At 38.0% G+C, this 22,324-nt stretch overlaps 1 pseudogene; it reads right to left on the reverse strand.

The window, feature by feature from the left end:
• Window positions 1–22,324, reverse strand: part of LOC109112299 — a 145,035-nt pseudogene that overhangs the window by 23,536 nt on the left and 99,175 nt on the right.

The following is a 22,324-nucleotide window of genomic DNA, read 5'->3' on the forward strand; positions in this document are numbered from 1 at the left end:
CGGGTCACAGAGCTACAGCTACACCCATGTTTGTGTTCACTGCACAGAGGCCAAAAACTCCAAGGTTAATCTTTGTTTCATAAATTTGGGGGAAAACTCCAGTCCCCATGGAGATAACCCACCACTAGGTTTCATGACACCAATTACATCTCAATGATCTGATAATGCAGCCATCCAGCAGCCAAGGTGAGCCACTCTTTTATTAAGAGTGATTAAGCAGCATTACTTCAAGATTAGCTCCAGGAATTAGAGTTAATGCAACCCCACTGGAAAACTGTAATAGATCCTATTCACTAGGCAAGACTATGGAAATGCTGGACTTCTAATAAGTCTACACATTGAAAGTCACTCTATTAGCACTCTATTAGTTAAGAGGACAGAGAGACATGTGAAATGGCAGGAGCAAGTCTCATTGTATTCTGTAAGGAGATATAGGATTAAATACATGTTAAGGCTGCTATGACACAAATATTTGGTTTGTTTCATGCCTTACAACTCTTTAACAAAAATGAATTGGAAAAATATTTCCGGAACCAAGGCAGCTAAAAAGATTGGGCATGTAATGCTGCACTTCATTGGCTGAGCCAGAAGTTGTCATTTCAGGCAAATGAAACAAATGAGCTGAAATGTTTTGAAGGCACCACAGAGCCACAGTGTTTATGCTGTTAATGAATTAAAAACATATGCTGGACATGTTTGAAGTTGTTTAAAAAGAACCCTTACACTTGACAGTCTCAGGAATGGCTCAGAATTAGATCATGAAAAGAAGATGGACGGTGAAGAATAAAGGTGGCATAGAGGAGGTGAGGAGTGTCTGGGTGAGTGCACACTGACATCTGGTCTGGGTTAGAAATGTGGCCCTGACAGACCGGGCCGGGGAGCAAGCGAGGGCCAACCACACTGGTTATTTACTTCAGCGCCCACTTTCATCTCCATCCTGTGCAGTTATCCATGTTGTGACGAAGCTCAAAGCAGAAAACGTAAAGAGTATTTCTCTTTGTGAATCAGGCCAGTGGGTTAGCCATGCCAGCTGCAAGAGGAAGGGACCTAAAAAGACATTTCAACAAAACGCACAGCCTGAGGGATAGGCTGAGCTCTGAAATCTTCAGCTGGCTAAACGAAGAAGAAAATAACAGCAGCAAAAACATACACACACACAAAAATGAGAACCAACTTGACCACACAGTCATAAGATGCTATTTTTCCCACATTGTTTTTGTGCTGGTGATATAAACACTGGTGAACCGGTGGCGGCCCAGAAACCAAAACAAAGATGCAACTGTTGGTTACTCACAGGCCAATCACAGTGCAATTTCATTACTGTGTCTCAAACGTCCCACATAATCCTGCATGAGGCAGGACTGCATGCCCACGGGCTGTGACTGTACCAGGGGCAGTGCTGTCTGAGGGGGCCGGCAGATGGTTATTGATACAGTAATCTGGGCAGGGGAAAGGGAAGATTAGAGAGAAGAAAGCCAGCATTGCTGAGGTGTTAAAGGTACTCCCCTGAGAGTGCAGCAGGCCAGTTGGAGCGTGACGTGCAACCGACAACAAACCAATAGAGAGAGACACACGGATGGGGAAAAAGAGACAATGAGAGAGAGAGACGAACAAGCCACAGAAGACAGGCCCTTTTGGTGGAAATTTATCTAAAGCCACTAATCCTATACTTACCATCACCAGATGCAATTACTGCTAAAGAGCTGGGAGTGAGCGAAGCCTGTCCTAGACACCACTTCCATTACTGATGACATGTCGCCCAGATATAGCAGCAAACAAAGCTTAAAATTACATCAGGAAATGGCTGATCGGCAGCAAATGACACAGCGTAGTGGTTAGATCACTAGGCTGCAAACACAAAGGTCACAGTCTGAAGTTGAAACAGTAAATGGAGCGATACGTGAAGTTCCTGAGACCATCTTCCACCACTGTGACCTTGAGAAAGACACTTAAAAACCTTTCAAGAACACAAAAAATCTCCTATGTTGATACATTAAAGGCCCCGGTATACTTCAAACGAAGTTCGTTTTCGTTCTTCGTTTTGGGGGAAAGAAGTTTGAAAAGGCTGAGCGACGGTATACTGTTTTCGAACATTCCAACACACACCCGCGCTGCTGGAGGAGGGGTGTAGATTAATGTAAACATGTGTCGCACCCTAAACACAAGAACAATGAACTGTAGGCAATCTAGGTGTGAGATGGGCACCAATGGTCAGAATATTATAGACTAAAGAATAATGATTAGCAGCAGTTCAGAGTCAAGTATCATGTTTGCAATACAAAAGAACCATAATCAGTCCTTTATGGGAAGTGTGAATGTCTCATAGTCTGTAAAACTTTAGCATGATGTGGAAAAATTTACTTTATTTTAATATTGTGTTCATTTATTTTATCAAACTGGATAAATTGTTACACCTTTTTATATTTTAGATGTTGTCATGATTTACTTTTGATAAAGACAAAGGTTTATTATTGTATGTTCGTTTGGCATTTAATTTATTGTATACCCTTTAAATTCGCTTACTGAAAGAAAAACAGCAGCAGAAGCAGTATGGTGTAACATTTATTTTAAACACATGTATTTGGTATTTGCTACCTTATATCTTTACTCTTTCCTTTTATTCTTTTCATGGCTTTGGAAAACTTTTCTCGGATGCTTCTCTGCTTTGCTTTTTGCATATCTCCGGGACATCGACACCAAGCTTTGTTGCAATTTCTTTCTAGGAATTAAATGCTTTCTCTGAATCTGAGCGGATATATCTGTGCCAGCTCAGCTATTTGACACTCCAGTGTATTCATGTTGCAAGTGACTAGGCTGGAGATATTGTTCTCTCTTGCCTGACCTTCGTTGAATGAGAAACGAACCAGGAGAAAAAAATAAAATAAAAATCGCAAATCAATGAAGGTGGAGTTTCAGAACACACCCACCAATTGCATAATTGCCACGGACCAAAGGGGAATGGAAGGTGTTTGGTGTTTAGGATGAAATACGAAATAAAGTTTGATTTTGCTTGCTGTTTCGAACTGCCGAAATGAACTCAAAAACGAACTTCGGTTTCGGCCTATTCTCAAAACGAACTTTGTTTCGGCCTGATAGTTCTTCGATTTCATTTGAAGTATATCGGGGCGTTTACTATTGAAACAGAAAGTTAGGGCAAGGCATTCAAGGGCAAGGCATAACTGGTTCTAAAAACCATATACAAAGCATTTTATTATATGACACTGCATTCTAGAAATATCCATCCCAAAGCTAATGGGTACAAACATTTCCAGCATTATTTTATTTATTTCAAATTAAAAACAAATTGTCTCGTGAAAAATACATTAAAATTCTCACATTCAAAAATATGCTGCTAAACAGTAACCTTTTGCAACTATGTGAATATGCTGGCAAGGCAAACAAAAAATAACTACTGGCTTCACCAGGCCTGGAGAAAAAAAAAAACCTTATTATTGAGTACAGCACAGTATCACTGTCACACTTGGGTTTATGATGCTTCATTTTAGATACCACAGAGATCTGAGAGGTTGAGAAATGCTACGGGCATGTTCTGTAATTCGGCGTGAGATGTGTTCTGGTATCCTGGACGTGAGCGTGTGTTGATGCTGCTGTTTAGAGAGTGTGGGATGATGGATGTTGATGTGGCTGCAGATGGCGGGCGTCCAGGTGGACTGCAGAGGCCGTGTGGAGGGGGGGACTGGGCCTGCTTTTCCTGCGGCTCACCTCTGCTAACTGCCTCACTCCCGCTGGCATAAGTACAACGAGCATGTGACAATTCAGAGGAGAACGAAAATATCCACAGGGTACATCATAAAAAAACCCACACTGCAGCCATGATAAAAAGATCATGAAAACATCCCATCTGCCTATACAGTGCCCTGATCTAAACCACAATTAAAATTGTAGTCTTTAATTTTATTGTATTTTAATTGAATTTAATTGCATTTCATTAAATGTAACTTATTCTTGTGATGCAAAGCTGAATTTTCAGCAGCCAGTATTACAGTATTTAGTTCACATGATCTATCAGAAATCATTCTAATATGCTGATTTAATGCTTCAAGGGATAGTTCACCCAAAAATGAAAATTCTGTCATTAATATACAAGCTATAAGAATACTCTTTTGTGTGCAAAGAAAACAAAAATAACGTGTTCACAAGAGTATCACAACGCATGCGTTCATACCTCTGCTTGCAAACAAGGCGCTGTGCATCGGGGTTCTATGTCAGTTGTTAATTAAAGTCATTATTTTAGTTTTCTTTGAGCACAAAAAGTATTCTCGTAGCTTCATAAAATTACGGTTGAACCACTGATGGCACTGTTTTAAAGATGTCCTTACTACCTTTCTGTGCCTTGAATGTGGTAGTTTTATGCAGGGTCAGAAAGCTCTCGGATTTCAACAAAAATATCTTAATTTGTGTTATGAAGATGAATGAAGGTCTTACGGGTTTTGAGGTATGTGAGGTTTAGTGTTTGATGAATTAATTTACATTTTTGGGTGAACTATCCCTTTAATTATTATTGGCGCTCAGTTATTTATAATGGTTCTTATTGTCTTTTATATATTGTTATATCAATGTTAAAAACCTTTTGCTGCTTAATATTATTGTGGAAACCGTGGGACATTTCTTTCAGGATTCTTTGATGAATAGAAAGTTCAAAAGAGCAGCATTTATTTGAAATAGAATATTTATGTAACATTATTCATGTCTTTACTTTCACTTTAAGGCAATTTAATGCATTCTTGCTGAACAAATGTATTAATTTCATACTTCTATCTTATTTATCCCAAACTTCTGAATCGTAGTTTATCATGGTTTCAACTAAAAATATTAAGCAGCAAAACTGATTTCAACATTTATAATAGTTAGAAATTTTACTTGAGCAGCAAATCAGCATATTAGAATGACTTCTGAAGGACCATGTGACACTGAAGACTTAAGTAATGATGCTGAAAATTCAGCTTTGCCATCAAAGGAATAAATTACATCTTAAAATATATTAAAAAGGTTCCAAATATGATTTGGGTCACTATACTGCATATGGATAGAGAGGAGACTTTTGAGCTTTTTACATGCTGTTATTTTGGGATGTTAATTTAACTTTCTTCTTTCTGGCAAGTGGAGCGCTTAAAAAGGTGTCTCCTGCTCTTGATCTGCTCTCCGCCTTTTGATTCAGCTTGCAAGCTGAGAAAGCTCTGCCTGAGCTCTCTGCTGAGCACTTCAAACATGTCTTTGTTAAACAATGCATGAGAAGCAATCACTAGTTGTAATGATATCATTACCAGAATCATGAGTGCTGACTGCCGTCTCTCCTGCCCTGTACTGCATGGCCTGAAACAACAACAACCCCCCCCCACCCCAAACACCCCCGCCCTGGGCACATGACATCTCCCTCAATGACAGCCTTATTAGCGCAATCAGAGTATGTTCCGATCAATTTCAAAGCCTGCCATTGTCCGCACTTCATCGCAGGAATGCATGTTAGCACATAAACAAGGTTGTGGGATTCTGACAGTAGCTCAAGCTCTTGCATGATTAATACAGGCTAACGGTAAGTATAGAGACCATACACACACACATAAGCAGGGCCACAGAGTCACAGACTGGTCTGACACACACATACAGATGAAGAATGACAAGATGCTCCAGATGAGTCAACGATGCTTGTTCAATGTATTCATCCTCAGGGGAACATCCACAAACACGTCCACAAACAGGATAACAAAACCTACTGGAGGAGCTGAAAGGGCTCAAAAACATTAAATTTCGTGCTAAATTTAGAAAGGTTACATCATAAATCATTGCTATTCTTACATCATGACTTACTTAAAACCTAGCAATTAAAAAGCAAGGAACTTCCTCATCTTTTGTTGAAACTCTAGACAGTGAACACTGTTTTTGCTTCTACAAGCTTTCAAAAGGAGTAAAAACTTAAATCAGTCACAAGTTACAGTAATTTTACCATGGTTAAGCTGGTAACAAAACATGCCTAAAATGTCTTAACATAAGGCCTTAAGTTGCGTACTGCTTATATCAAAAAAGAACATCATAAAATAGTATTTATTAATAATAATAACAACAGTGACCTTGAAACCCTTCTCTTAACCAAAATGACTGATGTGTGGGGCGTCAGAGCGGGTAGGTGTTAAACTTTCCCAAATCATCCTGGCAACATCCACCTGACATCCTACACTCAACTCCACAGTGACAGAAATACACTGGGCTTGGTGGCAGCTATTGATCGGCCCTCAACACAATACCGTCTCTTCCATCCATCATCACTCTGCGTCTCTAAAGAGAGCCAGGCTCCTCTGCCGCTGTACCTATTAAAGACAGCACCGGACCCGGGTTCACTCTCACCCTCAAATCTGTGTTATGGAACTCCCCATCAAGCTGAAAATGGCCTCTGTGGCTCAATGTGAGGGATATTCTGGGGAAAGCCTCCTGATTCGTCTGATTATAGTTGTTAGCTGAACTCCCCTATTGTGACCCTATCTGATCCAGCAGCGACACATACAAGCCCACAACTATCTTCCTGAGATACAAAAACAGACTAGGATGGACTTTAAATCTATAGAAGTTTTTTTTTTGTTGTTGTTGTAAAGACCACACATTAAACAGTCATTTATGATGCTTTTTCAATACAATAAAATACATAACTTTACAATATAAAAACAATACTGATACTACTACTACTACTAGTTAAAACCAATAATAATAAAACAATCATCATCATCATCATCAACAACAACAAACAATCTTTGTCCAAGCAATTTAACTTAACTTGCTTAAAGGGATACTCCATCCCAAAATGAAAATTTTGTCATTATTCACTTTCCCCCATGTCGTTCCAAACCCGTAAAAGCTTTGTTCATCTTCGGAACACAATTTAAGATATTTTGGATGAAAACCGGGAGGCCTGTGACTGTCCCATAGACTGCCAAGTAAATAACAGTGTTAAGGTCCATAAAAGGAATGAAAGTCGCCATCAGAATACCCCATCTGCCATCAGACATGCAATCTGGGTTATATGAAGTGATGGGAACTCTTTTTGTAAGCAAAAAAAAACAAGGATGCGCGGTTTTCTTTCGAATCAAAGCTAAATACATGTAGAAACAGCACAATAAATTACTTTCATTCAGTTCAATTTCCTAATAAATCATTATAAAAAAAAAAAGAAGACATTTCAATGACAGTTCCGTGATTTTTAACAAATATATTCACTTACACAACTTTCTCACAACTTTTTTTCTTTTGGGGGGGGGGGGGGGGGGTGAAAAATTGGTACTGTTTTGTTAGTGTCTCTTGCTCCCTGAGAACAAATCACTTGTCCTACCACTCCTAACTGTCTCTCCACACAGCGATGTCTTGCAGGTCATTGTTTAGGGGTTGAGAGTAGACAGACGGCTGTAATTGAGTGCAGTGAGTGATGCAGTAAAGCACTCGTGTAGTGAGTCTCCCTGACAGCATCCAGCTCGAGCATTGTTTTAATTACCTTACCTTGCATCTCTCTCTCTCTCTTTCTGCCTGTCCCTCTTTCCTTCTGCTCTGAATTCAGACAGATGCTTCCAAACTACTTTAAAACATTTTTTTCGCTAACCATGTAAAACATCACCAAATGTCTCAGGAAGACTTCTAAGCATCTCAGAGGGAGCTCTGGAAATGTCCGTGTTTGATTGTCAACAAGCTTTTTAGAATTTGACATCTGTCTCTCAATATTTGTGTGTGTGTGTATGCGTGCAGCTGTCTGAATCAGCTGGGAGATGGGCCCCAATGTCAGGCATATCCCTCATCGCCTCGGGCTACCAGCATGAACTGTCCGTCACCTACACGCAATCAGCGGGGGAGGACACACACTCCTGCACAAGAAAATATCACTGTAGATATGCAAACATGCACGTATCCTTCCACAAAAAAAAGCACAGTGGTTACTGTCAACGGATGAGTCTAGATGTAGAGCACCAGACAGAGTCATAATTAGGCCCAGACGGATTCTGGACATTTTCTGCATTATCTGTCCTGATTATGGAAGAAAATCTGTGGAATAGATTTACTAACATTACTTAAATACAGAAAGAAAGAAAAAAGAAAAAAATAGAAAGCTACAAGTGAATTCAGGCATCTCAAAATTAAAATGCACAGTGTGAAAAATTTATATTTATTTTGAGATTTGCCTTAGATTTTGTTATTAAATTAGTAGTGTTTTTAAAGATTAACTTTAAGCAAGCATGATGTTTGCACAAGTTCTGAAATGTAAAAATAGTAGAAATGAGCATGAACAATTAAATATGCAATATTGGTTGATATCATTAAATAATAAAAACCCTCTAATATTATCCGATAAGTGGTATATGGTACTTATGTATCCTGCATCCATAATGAAAATTATTTCAAGTGAAGCTAAAAGCAACTGTAAAAACAGCCTGACTAGAATGTGTAAACAATGACATGGGGGGACTACAAAAAGTGAAATGTCCTGTTATTTGACGCTCTTAAAACGCTGCTCAGCCAAACAAAATTGGAGGACTGGTACTAGCTGTTTTATAAGAATGATTAACATGCCACACACAAGCAAACAAGGAGGTTTCTAATGCAAAGTCCAAGGTCATTTGTTCTAGGGCATGTCAAAAGCCTCCAATTTCCTTGTCTGTCTTTTGAGACATGAATAACATTATTTAAAAGTCAGCGTTAGGCAGAATGCCTTTGGGTAGATCTTCACAATGAGTCAACTCTTCCAAGTTCTTGTCTTCCTCCTCCATCCCTCTCTCTCTCTCGCGCTCTCTCCCATAAGCAGCAGTGGAGTGATTTCAATCATTTCGTAACCTCCCAGCAATCATGGCTTTAACTCCCCTGTTATTTAAAACAATCTGAGCTCTGAGCACGAGTTAATCACTGCTTATACAACATCAGTCAGGGTTATTCATTCTGTTCCAATTAATCATGCCATTTATCTACATTGTCTGAGCCTTCTGCTCAACAAATTCATCTGTAATGAAACCGACAATTCACATTGTTGAATTTTATCATGTACGTGGCAAATGGCGGGCAAATTGCTCAAGATTACTTCTGCATTTCTGTATGCACTGCCGTGTGCGTCGATTTCGGCGAGCATAAATTCAGCGCCATCTGGTTTTGGCTCTTTACTGCACGGCTCTCTCACTTAATTAACTGGAGGCCATTACATTTCCTGAAATGTTTCACTTTCTCTGGTTCATGTCATGCAGGCAGGCAGGAGGGGAGCAGGGAAGGACTCAATTAGACCAACGCCGCTCCCTGGATATTACACACTTGGTGTGTGCCAGTTAAGGGGGCGTGAGGCTGGTGCAGGGCCTGGACGTCTCTCGCTGCGCCTACCCTGTCAGCACAGATAAAGGCCTGCCTGTCTGTGTTAGATCCCGCCCACACACACGCATTCAGACAAGCTCCAGCTGCCAAAACACTTCATACCAACCAGCAGAGAGCTAGGCATACATAAAGAATAACACGCATTAATACTGCCCAACAAAGACTGCAGCTACTTGCCACATATATGCTATTTAATTAGCCTGAGAAAAAGCAAAATTGTGGCTGTCAGTTTAACAGGAACTACATCAGCTGTATAAATAAGTGTGGGTGAAGAGAATCTGAATCTGAACAGCATCAGTGTTTAATTTCCGGGCTGGGCTGCATGACATTATACAATATAAATCACAACGCTAGTAATCGGTAGAGATTTATATTACAGCAGACATTTATGCAGATATCAGTGGGCAGGACTGCTTTATGTAATTTATACACGATAACAACAAAGAAACATGAAAATATAGTGCATGTCTCAAAACGAGGAAGAACTTCACATATTAATATGAATTTAACTGTTGTGTATGCAGAATATATTGGCTATTTTTTAAAGGAGTTTCCAATGTGATTCACCCAATCAGAATTCAGAGATCTGTCACATGACTTCACTTTGCACATTTTTAATTTGGCAATTGGTGTGTGGAGGCACTTTTTGTGCTTTTTAACTCAATTAGTTTTTAACTAAAGTGCTACATAACATCAGCTATTATTATTATTATTATTATTATTAATTAAATACTTTTCATACACTACCACTTAATTTTTTTCTTTAAAAAACGTCTACCATGCTCACCAAAGGTTGCATATATCTGATAAAAATACAGTAAAACAGTAATGTAAATACTATACTTTTATTTGTAGTTGAATATAACAATTTAAAACAACTGTTTTCTACTTGTATATATGTTAAAATGTAATTTATTCCTGTGATGCAGAACTGAATACTCAGCAAGCATTACTCCAGTCTTCAGTGTCACATGATCCTTCAGAAATCATTCTAATTTCTTGATTTGGTGCTCCAGAAATATTTAAATATGTTGTGCCGTTTAATATTTGTGATGAAACTGTAATTTAAAACCATGAATCACATTATCTTTTCCCCCAGAATTCTTTGATAAATACACATTTTTAAAACTTTACTTGAAATCACTTTTTTCAATTTTACATTTTTAAAGTGATTAGTCTGCTCGAAAGTCCTCTACACTTCCTACTAATTTCTGACAGCAGCAACACACACACACACAGAGGTTTTGGTCATATCACCCACCCTTACCCATATGATGAAAATAAGTGCTGCAGAGATATTAAGATACAGAAGTAGAGCTTTAACTTGTTAGGTCTGACTCTCAGCACAAGTCAAACACCTTTACCCCACACTGCCAGTCTGTAACACCTCCCCTCTGCCCACACAGAACAGAGCGTGGATCTGAGACCACGATGACTCAGAACATTACTCCGCTGTCTGCGTCTCGAACGCTGAGGTTAGAGGCTGTTTATGACCCAGTCTGCAGGTGATCTGAGTAGTGTTACACTCACAATGAGTACACTCAGTGCTGGATGACAATGCATTTGATGTGAGATGACTATTCTGTGTGTGTGAATATAAAAATATAAAATTTGTAATTGAAATCAATTTCAAATTTGAATCCATTTGGGTTCCTTGTCTACACTAAATGTCACATCTGAACTGTTGCAGGGAACTGACCACATCAAATAAACAGCAAGAACTGAATGATAAATAAGAGTTACATGATGAGTTGAGTTAAAGGGATAGTTTACCTTCAGTTGCTGGTCCCCATTGACTTACATAGTGTTTTTTTTACGTACTATGGAAGTCAGTGGGGACCAGCAATTGAAGTTGAACTATCCCTTTAAACTCTTTCATGTATACTTTCATGCCATGTGTGTCCACATAATCATGCTCACCGTTTCGTTGCCAAAAAGGATGTCCACATAGGGCATAACCTTCATCAGGGCCTCCTTGAAGAACTCACAGATGAATGGAGCAGACAGATTTAAGCAGAAGATCTTGTTGTTTTCCGAAGCGTGTTTGGCTACTTTCAGGATCGACTCCAAGGATACGGTCAGGAAGAACCCCCAGAAGAAGACAAAAATGATTAGACTAGAGCATCTCTGGTGGTTAAACACCCGGTAACATATGACTGGAGCTTTTGAAGCTTCTATATCAGTAAATCTCAGCATTACAACAGAACAAAAAGAAAAAGAAAAATACATGTTCCTCCTCCAAGTGAAGTAAACATGGCTAAGCTTGATATAATGAAGAGTATGATGAGGCACAAATAGGATTAAGGTTTTAGGAGATGAGAATGAATGATGACAAATAGAGTCCATAATTGCACTGGTGCTTCCATCAGAGAGCAGGGAGAGTTTACAGAGATAATCCAATACAACAAAGGGCACCTTGGCCCACCTCCTCATCACACAGGGACAACTGCAAGGTCACACGACTCTCTGAGGAGCACTTATCCAGCTCGTTCATGCCTATGCTACTACAATGTTTTTGTGAACATTTGTTCTTTTATAAACTGGAGAAGCCTTTTTGTTAAAAGTAAATTAAAAGATGTCTACTTATATTCTTAAGAAAAAAAAACTACAATAAGAGAAGACAAAAACAAAAAGGTTTTGACTGCAAGTTAATCAATTGTTTTTACTTATTTTTAAAATGATAATAATAAAATAAATAAATAAAAATAATATGCACTGGCTGGGAGAGTGCCTGGCATAGTAATATAATAGTGTTAGATGGTAATATATTGATACTTCAATATATATACAATAGAGACAAAAAAAAAAAAAAAAAAAAGAAAAAAACAACCTATTAAATAATACCATCATACTTCAATATATATAATAGAGCAATAATTCAAAACAAAAAAAAATAATAATACTTCAATATATATTTAATATTGCAATATATATATAAAAAACTTTATATTAAAAGAAAAACTTTTTAATAATAAAATACACCAAATAATAAACAATACAATAACGAAATAAAATATATAATACTTTTTTTTTATGTAAAGAAATACTGGCCACTGTGGCAGTATCCTGGTATCAGATGGTAATACTATGATACTTCAATATATACCATAGTGCAAAAAACCTATGATTGCCATTGTACCATGTCCAAAAAAACATATTCATATTACAATTAGAAATCCTGCATTTTGTATGAATTATGCGATATTTGTAAGCCATCCAAAAACAATTTCCCAAGTGTATTATGCTCCCAGAGAGGCAATCTGAAGACATGATGTAATTTTCCAGAAAGACAGGAGTTAAAAAAAAAAAAAGCCCCCAAAAAACCTTTGCTTCCATCTGATGAAGTGGAAAACAAAGGTCTTGTCTGGACTTTTCTTACCGAGAAACAAGAGAGGCTCCTCAGTTCATTGTGTGAATGAATACAGACTTTGTAACGAAACACCTTCACGTTTAAACCTGAAACCCTATGCTGGGCATGGTTCCTTTGATACAGTTCTTCTTGCACCGAGGGGAAAATTCAAAGATACAATGCAGGTGAGATTAAGGTGAGTAGGAGGACAAGGAGAGGGAAAAAATATAAATTAGAGAGAGAAACACAATAGAGAGAGTGTGTGAATGAGAGAAGGGTGCACCGCTAGAGGAGCGCTGGATTTTACTAATGCTCCGAGCACCCCATTAAAACAAATGAGGCTTTTGTAGCTGAGAGTGGAGAGAAGTGACCTTCATGTGTTTAGTGTGACCGTATCAGCCATTACACCGTTCACACACAGGAATCACTCATTTAGGCATACATTACGCTACCATCGCTGACTACAGATGATCATATCTTCAATCTGAAATACAGCACACAGATGAAAAGAAACCCATAATATGGCAAATAAACTCTGTAAAGAAAGAATGAGACATCATTTCTGCCCTTCACACTAAATTTAAAAAGGAAAAAATAGTTTCTAGGGTCCAAAAATCCAGTCTTTTTATTTCACTTCAACTTTATTTTTAAAATAAATTATAGAAATAAAATAATTACTATATATATATATATATATATATATATATATATATATATATATATATATATATATATATATATATAGATAATATATATATATATATATATATAATATATATATATATACACATATAAATAAAAATACAAAATACACAATTACTATAATTATAATTTAATAACTGAATATTGAATATTGAAGGGCAAACAATCTCTCAACTGTCCAAACTGTGCAAAAAAGAAAATCTCAAAACTAATCAAGGCACACTGCTAGTGGCTTGTTATACACATATCAACATATAATACAGCCGTAAACATAACTTGATTAGTAAAAACTAAAACGTCTTTGAGAATAAACATTATGGTGGTTATACTGGCTCAGGCCCAACAGCATCCTTGGTAGCTTCAGATGCTGTCTGTGCAGAGGTAATGGACCATCCGTGTGTACGTCTCTCAGCAGTACCCCATCATTAGCACACCTCGGCTATGATGTGCGAGCATCGTTTGGGAGAATCAGCCCACTGCATTATTGGAACTTTAATGTTGGTGTGTTTGAAGTTGGAGAGATGGCCAGAGGGAAGCTGCTTTAATGGATGTGCCGCTTTCTTTCCTCCCTGAACCCGACTCTATCAGCACTGCCACTTCACAGCTTTCTGAGAAGGACCGTTTTTTTTTTTTTTGTGCAAGAGCAGAGTGCCAGAGCCTGCCGTGCTACTGTCCTCCTGCTTTCAAAAGTTTCCTAATTCTCTGGACATCCGTCTGAATAAAAAGCACAAACTCAACATGAAAGGTCACCTGTCACTCAAAGCAGCCTTAATGCACAATGTATCAGTTATGAATTACCGCTGTCTGTCACATGGAAATGCATGTATCCAGACGAGTCCATTCGGCGGCAGAAGACGTGGGCCCTCTACTCACAAGACATCTGCTCCAGATTATTAAACCCCTTTCAAAGGGCTGTGTTTAGCATTCTCTATTAAATCGGCATGCTAAACAGCCCTCTCAAACCCATGTGCTCAGAGAAAGGGAAGCCCGCTGCTGCTGCTGGCTCAGTGCAGGCCAGCTTGAACTTCCCCGTAGCAGAGCGAGCCCTTGAGATGAGAATCTTCACCCTTTCACATGTCATACACAGGTTTTATCTCTGTAAGAGTCCCGCGTGAAGGATCAATACATGGCCTGCTCGGAGCAGATTGCACTGACCTGACACCTAGCTATCATAGCAGCCATCTTAAACAAGTAATACACTGCTGCTTCACTTCCCTGGATGGAGAGGATGATTGTTATCCACCAAAAGGAGCATAGTGGAGTATCATCTGTTGGATGGTGACTGATTTAATCAATCATTTTAATCTAGTTTCAAACATTTGTTTTGCAGAAGAAAGAAATGCATACAAATTGTTACATTTTTTTCATTTTTGGGTGAACTATCCATTTAAGGCTGTCCGGGATAAAAAACATTTTAAATCATAATCTTCCGAAAATATTTAAATGTATTTCAAATATCAAGAATTATGCATTCATAAATATAATTTCTTTGTGATGTAGAGTGTACCACAGTTTACAACATGAACAAATCTTGCCTTGTAATAAAAAAGGTCAAACTACCTTATGTTCCTCTCTATAATATAACTTCCTGTTGTGTATTTTTTTCTTGCTGGTTGAGCCACATAATTTTGATTTGACAATTTTTTTTCCAAATATTAATACAGTATTTTAACATCCACTTCACAGACAAAAAAGAAACAAAATAATAAAAGTAAGAGTATGGCAAATTAATTAACAAGGTTTTCTTTTGAAGAACATTTTCTCTTCAGAGAGAAAAAAAAAAAACATTTAAGAGCTGTATTGTAAATCTTTGTATGTATGAATAGCTTCTTTAATATTTTTTGATAGATTTGGAAAAAAAAATGAGTGCTGTGTTACTGAACCAAAAACCAGAAGAAGTTTTATTCAAAGTGTCTCAATTACATCAATTCAACATTAGATAAATCTATTTTAATAGGAAGACGCCACAGGATTGAGCATACCAAAGGGATTGGAAGATGTTTGATGTCTGCAGCTCATCTTACTACATTACAGTCCTCACAGTCCACATCACATCTGGTTTCTTTTTGCCTGTCTTAAGAAACATGTTCTACAGGGCCTTATCTAACAGTGCTGCTCAGTCTAATGACAGGCAGCCTGTGACATGAAAGCTCAACAGCTGCCAGCTCTTTTCAAACATGGTATTCTTTTTCGATTTCTTCCTGGGCCCCATCAAACGTGTCTCTACCGACTGAGACGCCAAAAGGAAAAGCCTGTGCTAGATTAAAGAATCATTTTATTATAATGAACACAGAGACAACCATAACAAACATCCAGAGACCATCAAAGTAAGCGGGCCAAAGTATCACATTGTGATGGACTTAATCTGTGTGTTTATTTCATGTTAACAGTCCAATTAAAAATAAAAACAGCTGATTGTATCGATTATCAAAATCTCACTGTGGAATCGCATGTCAGGAAAGGACGATGTTTATAAATGTAATAAATTGAATCATGATGGATTCTCAGCAGAGAGGTACAGGTAAATACAAGTCAAGATATGTTTCAAAAACCAGACAACTTAACCACCATCCTCTAGGGAGAGCAAGGCTATTATATTCATCTTCAATAGCTGTGGGAGGGAAAGGGGAGGTCAGTTTTCTGGCGGGCCGACACAGCCTTCAACTATAAAAATGACTGTGTAAAGAAATTAGACACTAGAAAAATATGTAATCAGCAATTTAGCAGTAATGCCCATAAATAAATAATCAGCACCTCCATTAGCCTGACATGTATCCGAGACGCAGTGCGTGACGCGACTACCGGATTGCCGGAGAGCTTGGAGACGGCCGGTCCATTAAAGAGAGCCATCCGTCCTCATGCACTTCCGGCCGCTACTTCAGGAGGAGTGTGTTATTCTGTGAGCCGAGGGGCGGCAGGCCCAGAGCACTCATTTGTAGCACCACAAGACAGGTCGTAATTACACTCACTAAGAGAGTCTCGAACCTGACACATTAACCCTAAGAGGAGGTTAACCGTGATGGACATCAGAGAGCTAAAGGGAACTGCTGGTTTTACATAATTAGAGTCGCAGGATCCCGCAGAAGCCCAAGAGATCAAAACTTTAAGCTGTTGAGTTCGCACAACGTGCCGAGTATATAGTATTCAGAGAGCGCATTTATCTGGGATTTAGCACAGATGAAAAAAAAAGTTTGAAAGTCCGAAGCCTTTAGGTTCCAGCATAATAATTCATCACCTCGATCCAATAACAAAACATCTACTGTAGTGAAGGAGAAGACTCTCCAGATAAGGTGTTATATGTGTATCGGTGTGTTTTTGTTTGTTTTGCCTTTATTGTTAAAATGTCAGTTTGAGAGACTTCAAGACGGGGAGAGGAATGTGCTAGCACTAAGAAAGCTTAGGAGGGAAAACAAAGTAAATATCTTTCCGTGACTTTTTCAGACACAGAGACATTTTTCATGGTGCGACTCCACATGGGAGTGAATGCATGAGGCAGATTATTTAGCACACAATTAAGAGCTGCTAAAATATGGCAACAGCTCGCCTCCTCTCGCTATCCTGGTATAATTAGATTTTCACCTGCTGTTGAGATAGCGAAAAAAAAAACCCACTTGATTCGTTGGACAAGACAAAGAGGCACCTGACGCGCCGGCTCCGGATCCATCTCGCTCCTCAGCATGCCGGGAGTTTGCAAGGTAAATTGAATTTGCTGTTGAGAGGTCTTGTGGATGAGTTGCACAGTCTGCTTAACACATTGGTATAGGGACAGATGCTACTTTGGAACAATATTGCCATCAACATATTTTTGTTAAAAAAAAAAACAAGCAGAAGAATGTAAACAGCTAATATGCAACCAACGTGATTTTGACAAGTGTGGGACGTCTTTACACTTTTAAAGGGATAGATCACTCAAAAAGGACAATTCTGTTATCAATTACTCACCCTCATGTTGTTCCAAACCAATAAGACTTTCATTCATCTTCAAAAAACACTATTTAAGATATTTTTTATATTCTCTCTTTTTTTTGTTGATCATTTGAAAGCAATAGCGATCAAAATGTTTCATGCATCACTAAGTACAAAAAACGCTGTAAAGGTAATTCATATGCACTTTCTTTTTGTACTTTTTGATTTGTTTAAGTTTTGGTTGTGTGGATGTTCAATGGATGGACCAATATGATGAGAGAATAATAAAAATATCTTCATGTGTTCTAAAGATGAACCAAAGTCTAATGGGGTCTAATGTGGGTGAGAAAACGAAGACAGACTTTTCAGTTTTGGGTGAACTATCTCTTTAAATCAACAGTTGCTGTGATTTCATCAAGTCGTTGTTTAACATTGTTTCAGTGAATTGCTCATAACTATTAGGGTTACAGCCAAAGAAGCTGAAGCAGCCAAGAGTAATAATCACAGAGCAGAAAAACTACTTTTAATTTACGGCACGATGCCAAGAGGAGGTAATATGTTATTGTCTACTGCAAATTTACGCCGTCGAACACCGGGATGCCAGAAGACGTGGAATCGCGAGCCAAGAACACAGTCTGGCCTCGCCTTGCTTTAAGTGGATACATATTCTACACCAGTCTCAGTCTTTCAGAACAACCATTGGGCTTATTAATCCTCCACACACTCTTTGGGCTTGTCAAATCCCATTCGAACGCCACAGGAAACAAGTGTGTAAACACATCCAATGTAGTGTGAAGGCTGTCAAACTGGATGCCTGCCCTCACATAGAGATGTAGGCTAAAAGTGAAATATAAGCCGTATTCCAATGCGTTTTTTTTTTTTTACGATTGCGACGTGCCACGCAGTGTAACCAGCTCTCGCGCCCTCAGAAACATAAGAGCGCATGCAAAAGTGGGCCATTAATGATTAATGGCTGTTTAAATAATCATCTGACAGCAACTGTGGAGAGTGTCCCTGATGAAAACATCAACAGCAGTGCCTCTTGTCAATGCCTAACGATGAGACTAAATGTGGGCAGGGTGTTTGATAGCAACATCAGTCATTCATAAAGGGAAAAGCAGGCCAGAGATGCAGCGCGGGCAACGGTCAGCTGCAAGCGTAACCTTCTATTCTACTGTGACCACCGCAAAAGAACAAGACTCGTCACTATTTTCAGCTCATTTCTCATGCTATTGTGTAAAATAACTCTAAAGGTCATTAATAAATCTGGGTCAAGCGCCTTAAATGGGAACAGCGGGGTTTGTGAAGTGAGCCGAGGTCCGCTGTGAGTTAGTGTGTGTTGATGGACTTCAGGCCTCAGCCAACCTGACATCTATTATGTAAACATTAGCAGCCGCCCAAGAGGCCCGGCCGGCACATGATGTGCGCTATAAACCAAAATCACATAGCGGGCAGGACACTTCCAAACATTGAGCCGAGGTCACGTCAGGTAAACGCCATTTTCTAAACAAAGAAGAGAATGAGAAGCTCGCCGGAGCATAATAACCCGCGTTTGACGCCAGTACAACTTATGATCTCGCTGTATTTTAAAGAGCATAAACAAATTACATGTTGATTTGATTATGGTTTGTTGTTCTCCATTGATATTTTCTATTTAAAGATTTTTGTATATTTACACTTCCATAAACATGACAAGAGATGATGCTTTTACACAGATCGGATCCTCAGTTCAGAGCTGCAGTCATTTTGTGTACATAGTGTCAATTGAGTAAATTGCCTTGCTTAAAAATAACTGTGAGGAATGAAAGAGCCAACTTGATGCCCCACACATTCGTGGTGGGTGGCACAACTTCACTGACTTCTCTTCTCTCTCAACTACAAAGGTTTCATCAGGACACTCAGGCAATTATCCTTTCAAAGACAAAACAGATCGGCTCATGGAGCATGTAATTATGCAACAAGTCCTCTCCTGTCCTCCCAACTGGGGTGTTTTGGAAAGCAATGAAAAGCCTGTAAAATTATCACAACATGTAACGCTACTTTTCAATTAAAAATAATTTGGAGTGATACACCTGTCTAACACTTTTTAAAGGGGCCAGTGAGTATTCATAGATAATCTTTTTCATAAATCGACCTGAATAAAGTCATCACCAGCCCCAGATAGAATATGAAGATTTTTTGGTGTTGATTTTAGATGGAAGCCTGCAGAATGGAAGTGAATATGGTAATAAGAGTATTAGACACTTATTGGCATCTGAAAGCATAATTAATAAGCCAAAATGTTTAATATAAACTAACACGCAAGGGGTGGAAGATGTGAAGAACTTTGTGAATGATTGGCTGGGTAGTTATCACAGGGGATAACCGTGAATATTATGATTTCATTATGGAGGGCCACTAAAGGCAACTATAGACCGATCTCTGTGTTTGCAAATAGTAAGACATTTTGTGGGCGGAGCCTATCTGGTGGCAGAAAATTACAGTTTTAAAGTAGCAGTCTATGGAAGCCATGGAATAAAAACAATAAATAAAAAAAAGGTAAGTATGAGTTTATATTTAACAATTCTGATTTTTTTTTCGCAATTCCAACATTATATCTTACAATTCTGATTATATCTTACAATTCTGACAAAAAAAAACAACAACTTATGCTCTTTTTTTCTTCGCCTCAGAATCATGAGTTTATATCCCACAAACTCACAATTGTTGAGTTAAATCAAGTTGTAAAGTCTGAACTAGGAGATGATATGTTGTATTTGTGAGAAAAAAGAAGTCAAAATTGTGAGATAAAATAGGTAAATGTTATGTAAAATGTTTATAGGTTTAAATAGTAGGCCATTTCATGCTGTAACTGTAAGGCTAATATGTAGACCTATTGTTTAAATCAAATTCATGCTTTAAAAGTAGGGTAATCATAGCAGGTTTCACCTGTCCGTTTAAACTAGGGATGCACTGAATTTTCTGCAGCTGAAAATGGCATTTTCTTGGAGAAAAAAATATAGGCTTATTATAATATTTTTTGTTGTGTGATATGTTGTTTTTTTTGAGTGTGTTTTATGTTTTGAACAACTGTTGATTTTAATAATGCATTAGTAAATGTTGAAATTAACATTAAGATTAATAAATGCTGAAGAACTATTGTTCATTCTTAGTTCATGTTAACTATAGTAGTTAACTACTGTTAACTATTGAACCTTATTGTAAAGTTTTATGCATATTAATATAAATTCTGTCCAGTTTTATTGTTGCTTTCAGTAAAAGTGTGTTTTAAGTTCAGTATAATGTGAAAAATAATGTGGTTTTCGAACTTTCGACTTTGTAAAAGAGCATAATAGGACCCCTTTAAAAAAAAAAACCCTTACTGACCCCAAACTTTTGAAGGGTAGTATAATTTACTAGTATGATATATATACACGATTAAATTAACCCAAATAATAATTTGCTTTATAACAATGAAAACACTGAAGCATATTTAATTTTGGCATTCCGTTCAAATTCAGTAGAAATATGAAATGCGCAGATTCTGTGTAGTAATCCTGATAATCACACACAGGATATTTTTTAGCTCCTCATATTAAAAAGACCTCTGCTAAAAGACTAACAAAAGAATCTGGCTCCATCGTTAATTAAATGATCCAACTGGATGATGTCACAGTGCTTCCTCTTTAAAAATATGATCATTTTAACTTGCATTATGCAAATGTCACCCTCTATCCCTACAAGAAAATGAGTGTAATAACATATCCAACAGCACCGAGGATATTGGTGCTTTTTAAAAAGAGACGGTACATACTAATGTATTTGGCTCCTCTGAGCAGCTGCGGAGCGGGCGGCTCCTAATTACTTCTCTAAAAAATTCTCCTAAAAGTCAACAGAACATAATCGATGGAGAGGATTATATTAGCGAGACCTTGGACCTTAGCCAATAAGAAAGGCATGCTGCTCCCTGTCTCATCAGCCACCAATGATTGAGCAAGCTAATGGAAAGACACACAGCTAAAGTGACACATTTGTGCAATATGTGTGGGTGGGGGGAGAAGGATCAGTCATTGATCTGCCAAGGCCATGGTAATTAGAGTGGTGGCCAAGGCGAGAGACTGTTTGCCCTTAGAAACAGCAGACAAGCAGCTCTGGTATACATCACCCTTGAGACCAGAAACTGAAATGAGGGAAACAGAGAGGGGGAGAGAGAGAACACTTGTGTCAGATAGCAAATCAGCCCTCATCACCTTCCAGTACAGCATCACAAGAGGAAGCTGAAGAGGAGGAGCTGGGGAGGTCACTGGAATACAGTGTTTATGATATCAATTATTCATCACACAAGGTTAAGCTATCAGGATCAAAATGGTTTTCAAAGATATAGTTTCTGCACGTGTGAAGTTAAATACAAACATTATCTAACATAATAGCATTTTATATTTATATAGTAGATGTGTAAGTATTGTAGATGGTCATTATCACAAAAAAAAAAAAAAAAAAAAAAAAAAAAAAACACTGAAAGGGTTAAGCCTTGTATCATCTTAAAAGGGTTTATTTTGCAGTAATGACCAGCTGTCATCATCCTGTTTAACAGAAAATCACTAAAATAATGCAATAAAAAAAATAACATTTGGAGGTACCTTTATTAATGATAATAATTTTTATTCATTAAGGAGTCGTTTTATGATGTGAGAATAAAATTTCAGAGTGATAAGGCTCATAAAGCTTGTATATCACAGGATATTGGTAGACAGGACAGAGGTCAAATAAACAGTTCAGTGCTCATTATGCAAAAACATCTGGCCGCAGAAAGCGGTGACTGACCAATCAGAATCAAGTATTCCAGAGAGCCATGTAATAAGACTATTGCTCATCATCTAGAGCCATTTGAATTTGAATTTTCTACATCCAATAGTCTATGATACAACAAACTAACTTCACATAACACTAGTTTACTGTGCACTTACTGAATCAGGACTGTGCTTCTAATGAAAATGTTTGTTTCCTACTTTAAAAAAAAAAAATACTGTGCACAAAAAA

Source organism: Cyprinus carpio, chromosome A13, assembly GCF_018340385.1.
Source record: "Cyprinus carpio isolate SPL01 chromosome A13, ASM1834038v1, whole genome shotgun sequence".
NCBI classification, from domain to species: domain Eukaryota; kingdom Metazoa; phylum Chordata; class Actinopteri; order Cypriniformes; family Cyprinidae; genus Cyprinus; species Cyprinus carpio.